Source organism: Cimex lectularius, unplaced genomic scaffold (assembly GCF_000648675.2).
Source record: "Cimex lectularius strain Harlan isolate CLEC.00 unplaced genomic scaffold, Clec_2.1 scaffold181, whole genome shotgun sequence".
Classification (NCBI taxonomy): Eukaryota; Metazoa; Arthropoda; class Insecta; order Hemiptera; family Cimicidae; genus Cimex; species Cimex lectularius.
The window spans coordinates 454,015-468,279 of record NW_019392752.1 but is presented as its reverse complement, the minus strand read 5'-3'; the positions used below and the strand labels follow the sequence as shown (position 1 = coordinate 468,279).

Genomic DNA, 14,265 nt, shown 5'->3' with positions numbered 1-14,265 from the left:
TAATTTCTTTAGTAAAACCATCTATCTTCTGGGCTTTGTTTTCCGTGATTGCGTTTTGTATTCATCCTCTGTAGTACATCTTGAGATGCTCTTTCCATTACGATGATGTGCTCTTTGTCAACTGGTCTTTCATCTGCAGGTCGCAATAGTCCATTATGGCAGAAATTGTAACGCGCCATGTTTTTGTATACGTCCAATCAGGTTTATTTAAATAAGGAAAAAGTTATTGACTAGCAATGTTTTCCTGCTATTGCCATTGTACGCCGCATTCTATGGGGAAGTCCCATTTGAGGCATCGCAGTATGCACGCCAGGATTTTGCTTCATTTATCTTTTTTTCATAAAGTTATTTTTCTTCATAATAAATTATTTTCTACGTTCTCTGGGTGTGAAGTCATGTCTTTTTGATGGTATCTTCTTTTCCAGGTTTCTTACATTTTACTTAATTATTATTCGGAAATCGTGACATGCGGTTTGGTGTGATGTAGGTTTCATAAAAATATTTTCTTTATCGTGCGAACGTTTCGATCTTTATTGAGATCATCTTCATGGTCTGGGATTTACAAACATTGTTTACATTTAACAAATACATATAGGATGTGGAAAAAAATGAATTTATACAATACAAAAAAATAAATTTTTTTTATATTCAATCAAACCTTTCAACCTTTTTTCTACATTCTACATGTATTTGTCTGTAAATCCCAGGCCCTGAAGATGATCTCAATAAAGATCGAAACGTTCGCACGATAAGAAAATGTTTTTCTGAAACCTACATCACACCAGACCGCATCTCACGATTTACGAATAATCATCGACTAACGGTCACTCATCACCACACATTTTCCATAATCCTGCTAGATCATTTGTCCGTCAGGGAACATTTCAGTTACTTTTATATTTTTCTATAGGTTTTATACGAGATAGTCTCTTATCAGAAGCATTTTTGGCTGCTATTTATTTGTTTTACCATGTCCTCCAATTGTTCCTTAATTGTTTTAAGAGAGCAGTTTGTCTTCATCAGTATCGATAATATTTGTCAACTTTTCGGATACGTCCAAGATTTGTCTGATTTACATTCTAAGAGCTTTATAAAAGTTTGACCGTTTAGCTAATTTTATTTTATATTATGCCCAAATTCCTTCCAATTTAAATTACGTCCAACGCCATTATCCGGATACTTGGCATGTTACCATGCGATAATCGGATCCTCATGGTTCATCATTATTATTCCAAATAATTAATGAATGGTGACATATTCGTAGTACACAGCGGCCTTCCCCTCATGAACTCTGAAAGGTCGATTTCCAATCATCATGATTATTAGTGAATTAGATGATAGGAAACATTGCAATATTTTGCCTCGACCATTTGTACGGATGTCGATCAATGCCTTAGACCTAGAGTATCTATCAGAATTCTATTTTTATTTGGCATGTTTTTAGAGCATATGCTAATTTTTTCAAATCTTCCTCTACGTCATTTTTCTCACAAAAGTTAGCTCTAATCACAAAAAAAACCTTTTTTAAACTATTTTATTTTATTTATTGCTATCTGTACAAAATATACATTGGGAAAATAGTACAGTTGTATACAAATCTTACAGATCTGTCAGGCCAGGAGACAGTGGGGACAGAAACCAACCAGGAACAACTCTTTTATTTAATTGGGTGGGCTAAGATAGAAGGTCACAAGACCATCGTAGTAGAGAGATAGTTTAGAGTATAATTGAGGAAGCGGGCCGGGGTAAGATCTTTCACGAAAGGGATTTTAAGATCTTTATGGATCGTTTGATTTGACCTAACCCCTCAGTTTTACTACGTAAGTCGAAATAGGCCTGTTGAGTGTTTTGTAACGGTTAGTTTGCTTGTAGTACATGGATGCTACTTGCACTCTGCTTAGTGTTGGTTTTGGTCACTTGGTGTCTGAGTAGTTATAACTTTTGTTCATTTTACACACACTAGTTCTTGTCGTTTTAATATTGTGTGTTCATGTAACTTTGCTATAAGTAAAGCCCAAGGTAGCGGACTTGATTCGGTTGTCTTGTTCTTAATGTGCACTGGTGGACAGGTTTGACGTTTGAGCGTAGACGTTACTATCACAGAAAAACTAGGAAAATTTTTTGGGATAATTATTCGGAGATCGTGAGATGCGGTCTGGTGTGACGTTGGTTCTAGAAAAACATTTCTTTATCGTGCCAACGTTTCCATCTTTATTGACATCATCTTCAGGGCCTGGGATTATAGACGAACATTGTTTGAATTTTGAATCTTGAATACAAGTAGGATGTGCAAAAAATTATGAATTTATACAACGCTAGAAAATTGTATATTAAAAAAAATATTTAGAATGCTAGAAAATTTTAGATTAAAAAAAGAAAGAATGGATTTATACAATGCTAGAAAAGTTTAGAATTAAAAAAAATAATTTATACAATACTACAAAATTTTGGATTTTGGGGTAACATCAATGAAAATGAAATCTTAATCTGATAAAGCTGGTAGCATTATTGCATCAAGTTGTGCCGCTTACGCCGTTTTTCCGGTTAATACATTCGCCAATTTTTATTTATCCCGGAGATATTAATGTTTTGGCAGTAGGGGTCTTGAAGTATGACTATATCTATTTTAAGACGTGATATAATTTCGTTTGTACAATTATTGCCGCCTTGGAGTTGTGTATTCAACTGAAAACATCTCACATCACCATTTGGGAAGTTTGTGACGTCACCAGCCATAGTCAATCAGTTTTCGTATACTGCCAACATCGGAAAGGTGACAAGGGGAAATCTCATCAAAGGCGGGATAGTTACCATTTACATGGTATACGTTTTTGGCGCGTTCGTTGAGGTTCTTACAATTAATGCACTTACATTCGTGGGTTTATTAAAGTCTTTAGTATCATGGTTAAGTGAACATTTCGCATAATTGATATCATTCTTGCAACCGTGGCTCGTGTGACGGAATTGATTACAATGGTATCACCGTTTAATATAAATATAATCAGCAGCTCGACAAACGGACCAGGATTGCATAATTTTCGTCTACGCAAGATTTCTTCTCAAGGTAGGATATACTACAATTACAAACATTTCTTCTATTTTGATTTACTTGGTGTGTTCATACAAATCGTACGATGAAACTCTTAGATGTAAACAACTCAGGGTTTTGGCTTTTTATTATTTCGCATAAGTTAGCTTTATTTACTTACACCTTACGGGATGTCATAGACAATCATTCGGGGAATAATTTTTTTTCTGTACTAAAGCTTTAAGGGAATCCTCGGCGTGTTTGTAATTATATATTAATTAATAAACAATAATAATTAATAATAGAAGTTCATTATCGTTTTGGCTGCAAATTTGAACCATCACACATCCTTTGGGCAGTCCTACCATTTTGCTGATTCCAATTTTTAATTTGGTTTTAAGAATTTTTCTTGCATCATCAGAAGTAAAATTTTGTTTCATTGGTTTGACAACCACTTTAAAAATTTGTTCAATGGGTCTAACCTTAATTTGTCTGTTGTTCAAAACATCACGATAATTAGCAGACCCAATTGACGGATTTCGATCTGTATCTTTCACATAAGATTCCAAATTTAAGATCTTATTTCAATTAATTATACTTTTATCTTATGTCTTGGTTGTGATGAAAAAGTCAGTGTCACGAGCGGGATTCGAACCCACGACCTTCGGCTAAATACGCGGCTGCTCTACCACTTAAGCTATCGAGACTTCGATCCACTCGGATACACTGCCATCTCATCCTACAACTTTCCTAAATTTTGCTCTTATTACCTAATTTTCCTCTCAACCAAGACTTTATATAAAAGTAAAATTAATTGAAATAATTAAAATAGATCAACTATGACCGTTAAGGTTTAAGATCTTACTTTTCATCGAATTATATATGTCGGTTAAATTCCAATAGCATCTTCAATGTATTTGCATAAGTTTTCCATTTGATTTAATTACATTGTTTAAATTCTTCAGAGCACTTTGAAAACGTTCGTCTTCAATTAGCGCCGTTTTAAAAAATCTCGTGCATTATGATCGTCCTGTTGGACCTTTAATAACCTACAAACCCCTAACTATAGGTCATACATAGAAAAAAAGAAAAATCCATGGAACTACTGATCTAATCTACAATGAAGCGTCACTTTAAGTATATCCTAACAAAAAACCTTCAACTCCATGACACTCGACTCCCTCAAATCACTGCTCAAGAGGTAATAAAACACAAGACATTCTGATTCTCCCACTGGCATACACTATTTTTCAAATATTACATCCCTCATAACTTAAACGTTAATAATATACCTAAATGGAATAATAATTTTTTAACTCTCCTTTCAACAATGAGTCTGCCTCCTCTGCGTGAGTCTGTGCGGGTTACTCTGGCATCTGTGAGGGTTACTCTGGAATCCCCTAGCTTTTTGGTGCATAGGGATCTTGATCATTCTTTTCTCACTGTGCCTAATCAGTACGCAAATCTGACTTACATAGGTGGGTGGGTAAAATGAGATGTGATGTGCTTTGGCTAAGTTACGCCTCAAGGTTTGAGGGGCTGTCTGCATTGTCCACTTTATCTAACTCTAAGGTCAGAGAGGATATGTTCCATTTCATTGCACGATGTACAATCTTAAATGAAATCCACATGCTCCACCTAGGCTGCAGTTTCCTTTCCCCAGACCAATTAATTAACGGGTTAAACTATGAGCTAACTTCAATTGTAGGATTTTGTATATACGCATGGCAATACAGATATTTTTGTCACTGAAATGAATATTTAGTGTTTGGATATTTAATTTCAAGTTGTTTTCTTTACTATTTCATTTTTTAATTTAATTTAAGTTCTTTGGAAGCCTTTTTTAAATTCAAATTTAGCACTTTTGTTGCCCAGTCTGTTTTCATTCACCTTCGGTAGACGGAATTTTCCATGCCGTAATGGTACTTGTTTTGTAGTTGTAATTTAATTGTACATTGTAGGATTCCACCAAAGAAAGTGCCTTTATTACTATTATATACATTATTAATGTAAAAAACAATGCCTTGGGGTGTCTGGAATTAACCAGTATTTACACGTTTACAATGCGATTTACCGTTAAGTATTTCAAGCCAGATCTATCCCGATCTGATGCAAAAATGATTTACATTCTTTATCGAAATGTGTAGAGATTAGTGACCGTTAATCGATAGTTATTCAGATATCGTGAGATGCGGTCGGGTGTGATGTAGGTTTCAGAAAAACATTTTCTTTATCGTGCCAACGTTTCGATCTTTTATTGAGATCATCTTCAGGGCTCAAAGTGTTTGTCTTCTGTGAAATTGTGCCATCCTTGCGTGTCGTGTTGAGAGTGCCAGTCATTGAGCCCTGAAGATGATCTCAATAAAAGATCCAAACGTTGGCACGATAAAGAAAATGTTTTTCTGAAACCTACATCACACCCGACCGCATCTCACGATATCTGAATAACTTTATTGAAACATCCAAATAGTTCACTACTACATTTTTCCATTCACCATCTCTAATTTACACCCCTTAATACAACCAAATATGTATAATTAAAAAGTAGTAATTTGACATCAACTACTGTTATAATCGATTTTTTCATGGTTATTTTAAGATTCAACATATTATCATTATTTTTTATTATATTTCTTGTATAACAGTGTGACGAAATGTGTCGATGCCAAAGTTATCGTGGCTTTTTATTTTTTAACACGATTTTAATTATAGGACGTGCATCCTTTCAAAAAGTAAACTTGGATACGTAACAGAGAAAATCAAGTAATCTACTTATAATTAGATGAAGATCGCACAGTAAAACTCGCATTCAAATCCTTTTTGTAGAAAATCAGTAGGGGCAGAACAACCAGATCATGAAAAGGGCGTTTATGAAGGAATATATATTTATCTAGTATTTTCAATTAATTAATCTTTTTATGTAAGGTTTTGGTTGAGGAAAGAAGTCAGTGTCACGAGCGTGATTCGAACCCATGACCTTCGGCTAAATACGCCGCTGCTCTACCACTTGAGCTAGCCTGACTTCGATCAACTCGGACATTTACTTCATATCTCAACTTCACCTTTTGAATTTTCCCTTTTTTGCAATTTTTATCTAGTATAGTAATAGTATCGTTCTTGCTGTTTATAAATTTTAGCGGTACTTGCGCTTTCAGCCAGATTTTATCATTAACTGTTGCATGGCTATCTTCTGCATAAATGATTCAATGTGTTCAATGAATTACTATATTATTACCCCACCCTAATTTAGCCCTATTGCAACTGTATTTTTCAACTCTGTCACAAAGGACGTAGCGAAGAAAGTAAAGATTGTTTTACGAAGAAACTATGTTGATATTTAGTTTTTCACTCCTAAAAATCTCAGGATAAAAATTCTTGAGAAAAAAATTAACAGATATGTTTTCAGGCTGGGTACACAAACATTTTTTGCGGAACTATTTGTGCATCATGGAATTCGTATTACGGGGAGTGCAGATGAGGGGATTGTGGTTAGTTTAGAAATGGTCAGGTTATGTTAGGTACGGTTAGGGTCGGTGTTAGGACTAGAGAAGCGGGTTAGGTAGGTTAAAAATGGTTAGATTAGGTTGAGTTAGGTTAGGAATGGTTACGAAGAGTTAGAGTTAAGGTTAGTTGGACGAGTAAGGTTAACTGAATTGGGGTGGGTTAGGTTAGGTAAGGTTAGGATTAGTTACAATTAGACATAGAGACCGGTTAGGTTAGAAAGGGTTACAGGTAAGGTTGGTGTAACGGTTTCGGACGGGGTAGTTCAAGTTATGTTGAATTGAGTTGGGTTGAACTAGGTTAGGAATCAGGGTTTGGAATAGGTTAAGTACCACATCCATGGTTTATTGTTTGAGTAGCCGAAGAAATTTGCGTAGCGAAATTTTTCCTCAAATTATTTTCCTTCCAAACGCATCCGTTTTTATCAAAACGAGATAGCTTTAAAAATCTATACTGATGAACAGGATTTAGAACCGAATGAACTGCACGTTATGTCAGAAATTTGCCACAGTAAATAAATTAAAACGCTTTTGAATAATTGTTATTGATTGTATTCTTATATTTCTCACTTGCAAAGACATAAAATTGAAATTTAATTGAAATCGCCAAAAAGACGGGAATTAAGCATGCCAACAATTTTAATACTGTTGAAAGTAGATAAAATTCAGTGGATTAAGGAATTTTTAAATTGCATAGGGGATATCGAATAAAAAAAATTGCCTCGACTTCCAAACCAAAAGCATATTTTTTATTACTACAAAAATTCGTGAGTAAGGGTTTCATCCTAATTTTTTTTATTTCGCCTACTTCACCGAACACTTCTTTTGGTTTTTTTAACTTTTATTATATAGTATACCGGATTTAATAAAAACTTGTCTATTATTTTCTCATTGTGCGCAAAAAATAAAACAAATATTAACTTGCACGCACAACGAAGGTAAATAACAATATTAAAAAAATATATACTTAAATTATGTCAAATTTATTTTCATGGCTCCTAGTTCCCTTGGCAAAAACTTTTAGAAAAGTTTTATTAAAATAGGTGATTCCTGTGACGTCTGGTTTTAGATAATAATCGTACCCTAATTTGGCCCTTGGATCTGTTTTATATTCATTTAGATGGTCAGCAGCTAGAGAATAGGCAGGACAAGTTGGTAAGAAAAAGATTTCATAAGAATATTCATCAGCAAGCAGTGATCCCTCACAGTTCTGACTTTTGTACGCATGTATGTTGTAAAATAAGATCTTCATTGCTGCAGTTTATCACTTTTCAACGTATTTAGGTGGAGGTGCTGTCACGGCATGATTTAGTCCTTGCAGCTCCGTTGATGTCTTTTAGAAACGCCTCCCACACCCCTGGCATCTTATTCCGTCATGAATGATGATCTCGCACGTCAGAATCCTTTTGAAAATTATTCGCTTAAATATACAGCGAATAAAATTAACATTTTAGTATAAATTATTAGGCAAATTAATACAACTAATTTTTATCAGTGTCTAATTGTGCAATCTGAAATTTACGGTGCTCTTGTTTATTTTACAGATTTACTGCGCACACAAACTGCTACGCCTGCAGAATAGCTACTATGGCTTTTAGTTGATTAAACTAATAAGACATAGGTCGCTGAATTCGTTTTGTCATTTAATCCTTTTAAACTGTCGTAATTGTTATACAATAATTTATTGAATGAATTGTTAAAGTAAAACAATTAAAACATATACGTAATAAAGTGACAACAGAGATAAACGACGATAATATATATCGATTCTACCACAAGCCTCGAGTGATGTGATCACTCTTTAAAATATGCAAAACATCATCGGATTTCAAGCGTGCTTCCCCTTTAAGAAAGTAATTTTGAATATTCTCGGCATTCAAATACAAGAGATTGCAGTGACTCAAAGTGATAAATTTTAATATCAATTAGTACACCTTCAGCTTCCATTTTTTGAAGATTTTAAATGAGAAATTCATGAAACTTTACAGTTTGCTCACGAATTCTAAGATTTGAGATTAATACTTTATTGTTGATAAAGTCCATACTCTATGCACGATGGTGTATCTTTTTTACGTTAAATTAAACCTTTTTCCCATGAAAATCACTTTTTTAAATTTGAAATTAACTCTTTTTCGCATGAAAATAATAAATTTTTCCAGTCAAATGAACCCTTTGTAACTTCAAATTAATTCTTTTTTGCAACAAATTGTCCCTTGTTACTTTTAGATTTGATTTTTATTAATTATTAACTTTTAATTATCATATGGTTTTTATGATCTCAATTATTTTGTATAAAAAATCTCAAATTAAACTATCAACAGGCAGAAAAAAGATAAAGAAGCATACAATTGTTATTTTTAATAGGAGCCCAATTATTTTTATTTTTACTATATGTGCTTAAATTTCATAACATCTTTCAAGTCTTTTAATGTTTTAAAGAAAGGGTTAATTTGAAGTGAAAAAGAGTTAAATAGAAGTTAACTTGAAGTTAATTTGAATTTTAAAAAGTTAATTTGAAGCTAAAAAGTGGTAACTTGTTGTAAAAAATGATAGTTAGACGGCAGGAAGGGTACGTTTGAAATCAAAACGGCCTAATCAGAAGATAAAATATGAAAAAGTGATGCAAAAGAGTGAATCATAAAAATTAATTCTCAATAAAATTAAAAAAAAAATGTAATACTCCTGATGTAATTTGACAATTTTATAATCATAAAATAACTGGGATCCTCTTTTTCCACATTTCGCAAATTAAAAAAGTAATCTTTTGAGGTTATACTTTATTTTTATAATTTTAAATTTTATCTGTACATATGTTTTTATGTGGTTTTTGAGGTTTTTAATTTGAAATTTAAAAAGTTAATTTGAAGCCAAAAAGGGTTAATTTTACGCACAAAGGATTAGTTGTCCGAAAATATGGTTAATTTGGCATAAAAAAGGTTAATTGGAACCTGAATAGAGTTAATTTGACGGACTAAAGCTATACACATTATGGCCTTATTTTGATGAACATGACCATGCAAGATCATCTATTTTAAAACGATACAAATAGGACCTGTATCTTTAATGACCTCTTATCAACTGTTACTCCTTTTATATCGGCTTTATTTGGAATTTTTTTAGGTTATTAGTGAAGAATATTTTTGTCAGTTATCAAATTTTTGTTTTTCTTCTTCCCATTTCGAAAGAGAAGGGTTGTACAGCTGATTTTTTATTTCCTAACAGGTATACTACTGTCAGAATTTACATCCAGGGTATACTTAGAATTTGTCGCAAGAAACAAAGCGGAGACCCGCTTTACCTTAATATCTACATTATGTTGGCAATGATGACCCTCATACGAGATTGTTCTGGACCTTATCATCCTCGTAAGACCATCAATCTATTCGCTCTCGTAATTGTCCTCTTTTGGCCTTCATTCTCAAGCACCTCTCCAAGTAGGACAAGCATATGCAATTTGTACGTGATTATAACAAGACAAGATTTTTCTTCAGTATGGATAGGGATAGGGATAAAAGAGGCGACCACAAAGCCTTCTGCACCTCGACCTGAGTAAGATCTATTGTGCTCCTCAGAAGTTTTTAAACTCACTGGACAGCTTCAGGTTATTAATCAACGTCCATAGCCATGCCAGATGCTCCTTAGTTTAGGATCTTACTTGTACCGTTTTCTGTCCTAGTTGCAAAAATCTGCACCTACATAGACCTTCGCATAAAAATAAATAAACTGTATTCTGCGGTCTCCTCCTATTTCTGACAGTATCTGCCCAGTGTTTCTTCTGTCTGTACTCCTATCCGGTTCATGTGCTTTTTAATGTGACAGTGCCCTGTCAGGAATACAACCAGAATCCTGGTTTGGTTGCGGTTGCCTTCTAGTAATACCTTTGTACGTTTTGCCTATGAATCTATGAATCTCTTCGCGTGCCTCAAGCCTGTGGTATTGTTCCACCATTAAGGTTATATTTTAAGGTGTGCTTAAAAGGTGTGCTTTTGTAGCAAGATGCAAAGCCACAGTAGGGTTCAGAACCTAGAGAGTCCATGTTGACCCAGTCTTTGGCCAACGTCAAACTTTTCGTTGCCTGTATGCCCCGAGTGCCCAGAAACCGATGCCAGGGTTAGGTCCTTACTGTCGCTGACTTCTGCCAGGGCGTCCGTGCAGTTTCAAACACTGCCTTCACCACGCAGTGGCTAGGGCCTTAGTGCTGCTTGACTGTCAGAGAAGTTGGCTATCTTCTAGGAATATATTCCTTTCATTTCCTTGGCGCAGTGTTCAATCGCTATGATTTCAAGCTTCAATACTGTGACATATTTACCTACCTAGGATTACCGTCAGTTCGGTTTTTGGATTCATCCCGAAGACTTCAGCCTTCTTTAGTATGAAATGCCTTTAGTGGTCTTCCTTTGGCCCGTTCTTCCCGTGGTGGTATCAGTACAGTCAATAGACTTTCAAGCTGTTAGTGTGAATTGTCCTATAGTAAATGTCCGGTTTTGTTATTATAAATTTTTTTTATGGTCTTATGTTTTCCATATCAGGTAGAGGATGGCTCGAGCTTGAAAGAAAATCTTAGGGGTGACGGTGGGAAACGAAACTACTAGCCGAGAGAACAAGTTTTTCTTATTATAAAATTTAAAATTCTCAGCAAAATATTTAACACTAGCAACAAACACACTAAATTCTGTATTTAATAACAATGTTTTCTTTCTAAATACATGCTTTTTTAACGATTACTGCTCGGTCATATTTTCGCCCAACCCGCCCGGAATATTAATCAGGTTGTTAACGAAAGTGGTTGAATATAATAATTAAATTATATTAACATTGCTTGGAGTTATATATTTTTTTCTTGAAAGGGACGTTTTTAAAATAAATAAGCGACGCGATTTTGTGTCCTCAATCCCTTTTCTGGCAGATAAAGAACGGTCGCCCCCTTTTTTCTCCTTTCTCCAATACTTTGCGTTCGGCCGCCTACCGCATCTTGCCTTTTACCCGCTCTATAAAGCAATTTTTGGGGTTAAACGACGTTTAAATACGTTGATGCTAGAGTTAAATAAAAATTATAAGTTTTTTTGCACTCTCGACACGACACGCAAGAATGACACAATTACACAGAAGACAAACACTTTGAGCCCTGAAGATGATCTCAATAAAGATCGAAACGTTGGCACGATAAAGAAAATGTTTTTCTGAAACCTACATCACACCAGATCGCATCTCACGATTTCTAAATAAATATCGATTAACGGTCACTAATCACCACACTAAAATTATAAGATCGATTACATGAATTGTTTTGATTCGGCATTGAGGAAGTTAACATGAGAGCAAATCAATAAACATTGTTTGTAGCTCTCGTAAAAATGAACTTAGTTATAAGTGAGTTTATGATTACCAGGATTTAGAACACGAAAATATCGAAATTAACGTCATGTAACAGGTTAGGAACAATTTGAACGTTAATGCAATTGTAAAAAACGTAAAGTAAGAACAGAAAAGCTCCTTAAAAGATCAGAAAAAGTTTACCGCTATCACACCAAATCCATTAAACATGGTTTTACTTCTGGGTCAGACTTTGAATTATTCCGTGGAAATCCCAGTTACTTCTGCTCGACAAAGGACACCGATAAATGCTCGGAGTGACGAACGTTTTCGCAACAATTTTTTCTAATCTTTATGTTTGTGAAATATTTCTTGAAAACCTATTTTCCCGGGTGAACTGGATACCAGGGTAACAAACACATATTGCGATTTAGTGGATATTGAAAATGGTATAAATGGAAATACAATCTCTCTCGAAGTGCTAGCACTAACACGAATAGAAACAAGACTTATGTGAAAATAAATTCTATAACTGGGTCCGCTAGTCCTCGCTCCCCACTTTGCCGGAAAGTGCAAGGAAACCCGAAAGCATAGTAATAAACAAACTTTAATAAATAAATTTTTAAAAATCACAATTTGAGGTTTTTTTCAATTTCATAGAATGTTTTAATTTTAAAATTTAACGTAGCTTGGATCATGCGATCTGTTTAATATGAGTCGTTCCTGTTCTGATGGTACTTTAAAAATTTTAATTTAGCTCCTGTTTCTATCTTCAAATGTTTGTTAATCCTAATACTAAGCTTTTCAAATCACCCTTTTATACCTTACCTAATTTTCATAAAAAAAAAGTTCAACAAAATACCACATTCAATTTACTAGTTTCGTGGTCAGCTTGACCAATTAATATATTACAACTAATTAAGGTTTTTAGTTGAGAGAAAAAAGTCAACGGGCACGAGCGGGATTCGAACCCACGATCTTCGGCTTGATACGCCGCTGCTCTATCACTTGAGCTATCGTGACCTCGATCCACTCGGACATCAACTTCCCATCTCAACCACACCTTTTGAATTTTCCCTCCTTTTTGCCATTTTTTTTTCCAAATGTCGTGTAATCAATTTGATTCTCGGCGACAAAAACTCGAATCCCGCTCGTGCTATTGACTTTTTATCTCAATTGAAAATCTTAATTAATTGTAATATATTAATTGGTCAAGCGGACCACGAAACTAGTGAATTGAATAAGTTTAAAATGAAGTATCACTTCACTAAAGCTCTCCATGGTCATTTCATTTGTCGCCGAGAATTAAATTGATTATACGACATTTGGAAAAAAAGTGACAAAAAGGAAGAGTTGATGTCCGAGTGGATCGAGGTCACGATAGCTCAAGTAGTAGAGCAGCGGCGTATCAAGCCGAAGATCGTGGGTTCGAATCCCGCTCGTGCCCGTGGACATTTTATCTCATCTGAAAACCTTAATTAATTGTACTAAATACCATATTTTTAAGCCTCTTTGAGGCTCATTGGTGTTTGTAACTCTGATTCATTAGCTGACAATAAATTCTATGTTCAAGGGTAAGAAGGAAAGAAAAATGTAAATCGCAAAAATTCATTTAAAATCGTAAGAGCTAACAATTTCTACGACACAGAAAATCTACTGAATTTGGATACTATTTACATTAAAGTTTTGGATTCCTTTGCAGGACTTCGCAATTTTTAATAACACAAGAATTTCTTACATCTTGTTAAAACTCAAACTATAGGACCAAGATTTCCAAAGCCCGAAAATTTATTATATCGTGAAAGTTATGTATGAAAATCAAAGTGTTAGAGCTCGCCATTTTCAAAAGATTCACCATATCCTGTTATCTTTTAGACTTGAAAGGCACTATGGATTTCCAAATATCCTGATTCATTTTAGCCACAAAAATCATATCTCGGGTTCATAGGCGATTAATATCAAAAGTACGCTTCTCAAATCATGAAACGGTTTCGCTTTGAAACACACAGCGCAGAAGTTAATAATTTTGAAAGGATCCATATTAATATCTGGCTGACAGGTTTTAACTCGATTCGCAATGTGTCCACATCTTCACATCTTTTGGTAGGTTTTCAAAGCCATGAAATTCTCACGATTCCTTACATCTTGACAATTTTCCGCATCATAGGTGCTTGATTATGTTATCAAAGCATCCAGAATTGCCTACGCTCTTCATATTTTTAGTCTGTAAAGACTCAACCTGTAGACTATGACGGAAAGCATTCAAAAGTTTTCATATTCTAGTATTATATGGCTTAAAAGTTTCATTGAAAGATCTCGTAATTAAACTATACATAATTATTCATATTCTGTCAACTTTAATAATGAAAACTTTACAGGAGTTTGCTATTTCTAAAAGGTTTAGATTTTCTACAAATCTTATAC

The 14,265-nt window shown here is 34.3% G+C and overlaps 1 protein-coding gene across 1 annotated transcript in view; it reads left to right on the top strand.

The window, feature by feature from the left end:
* The first annotated feature begins 2,832 nt into the window (after positions 1–2,832).
* LOC106667137 overlaps positions 2,833–14,265 on the top strand; it is a 247,456-nt gene continuing 236,023 nt past the window's right edge. Inside the window, exon 1 of the mRNA XM_024227267.1 lies at positions 2,833–3,064. The gene's annotated coding sequence lies outside the window, so the exon portion shown is untranslated. The remainder of the gene's footprint in view (positions 3,065–14,265) is intronic.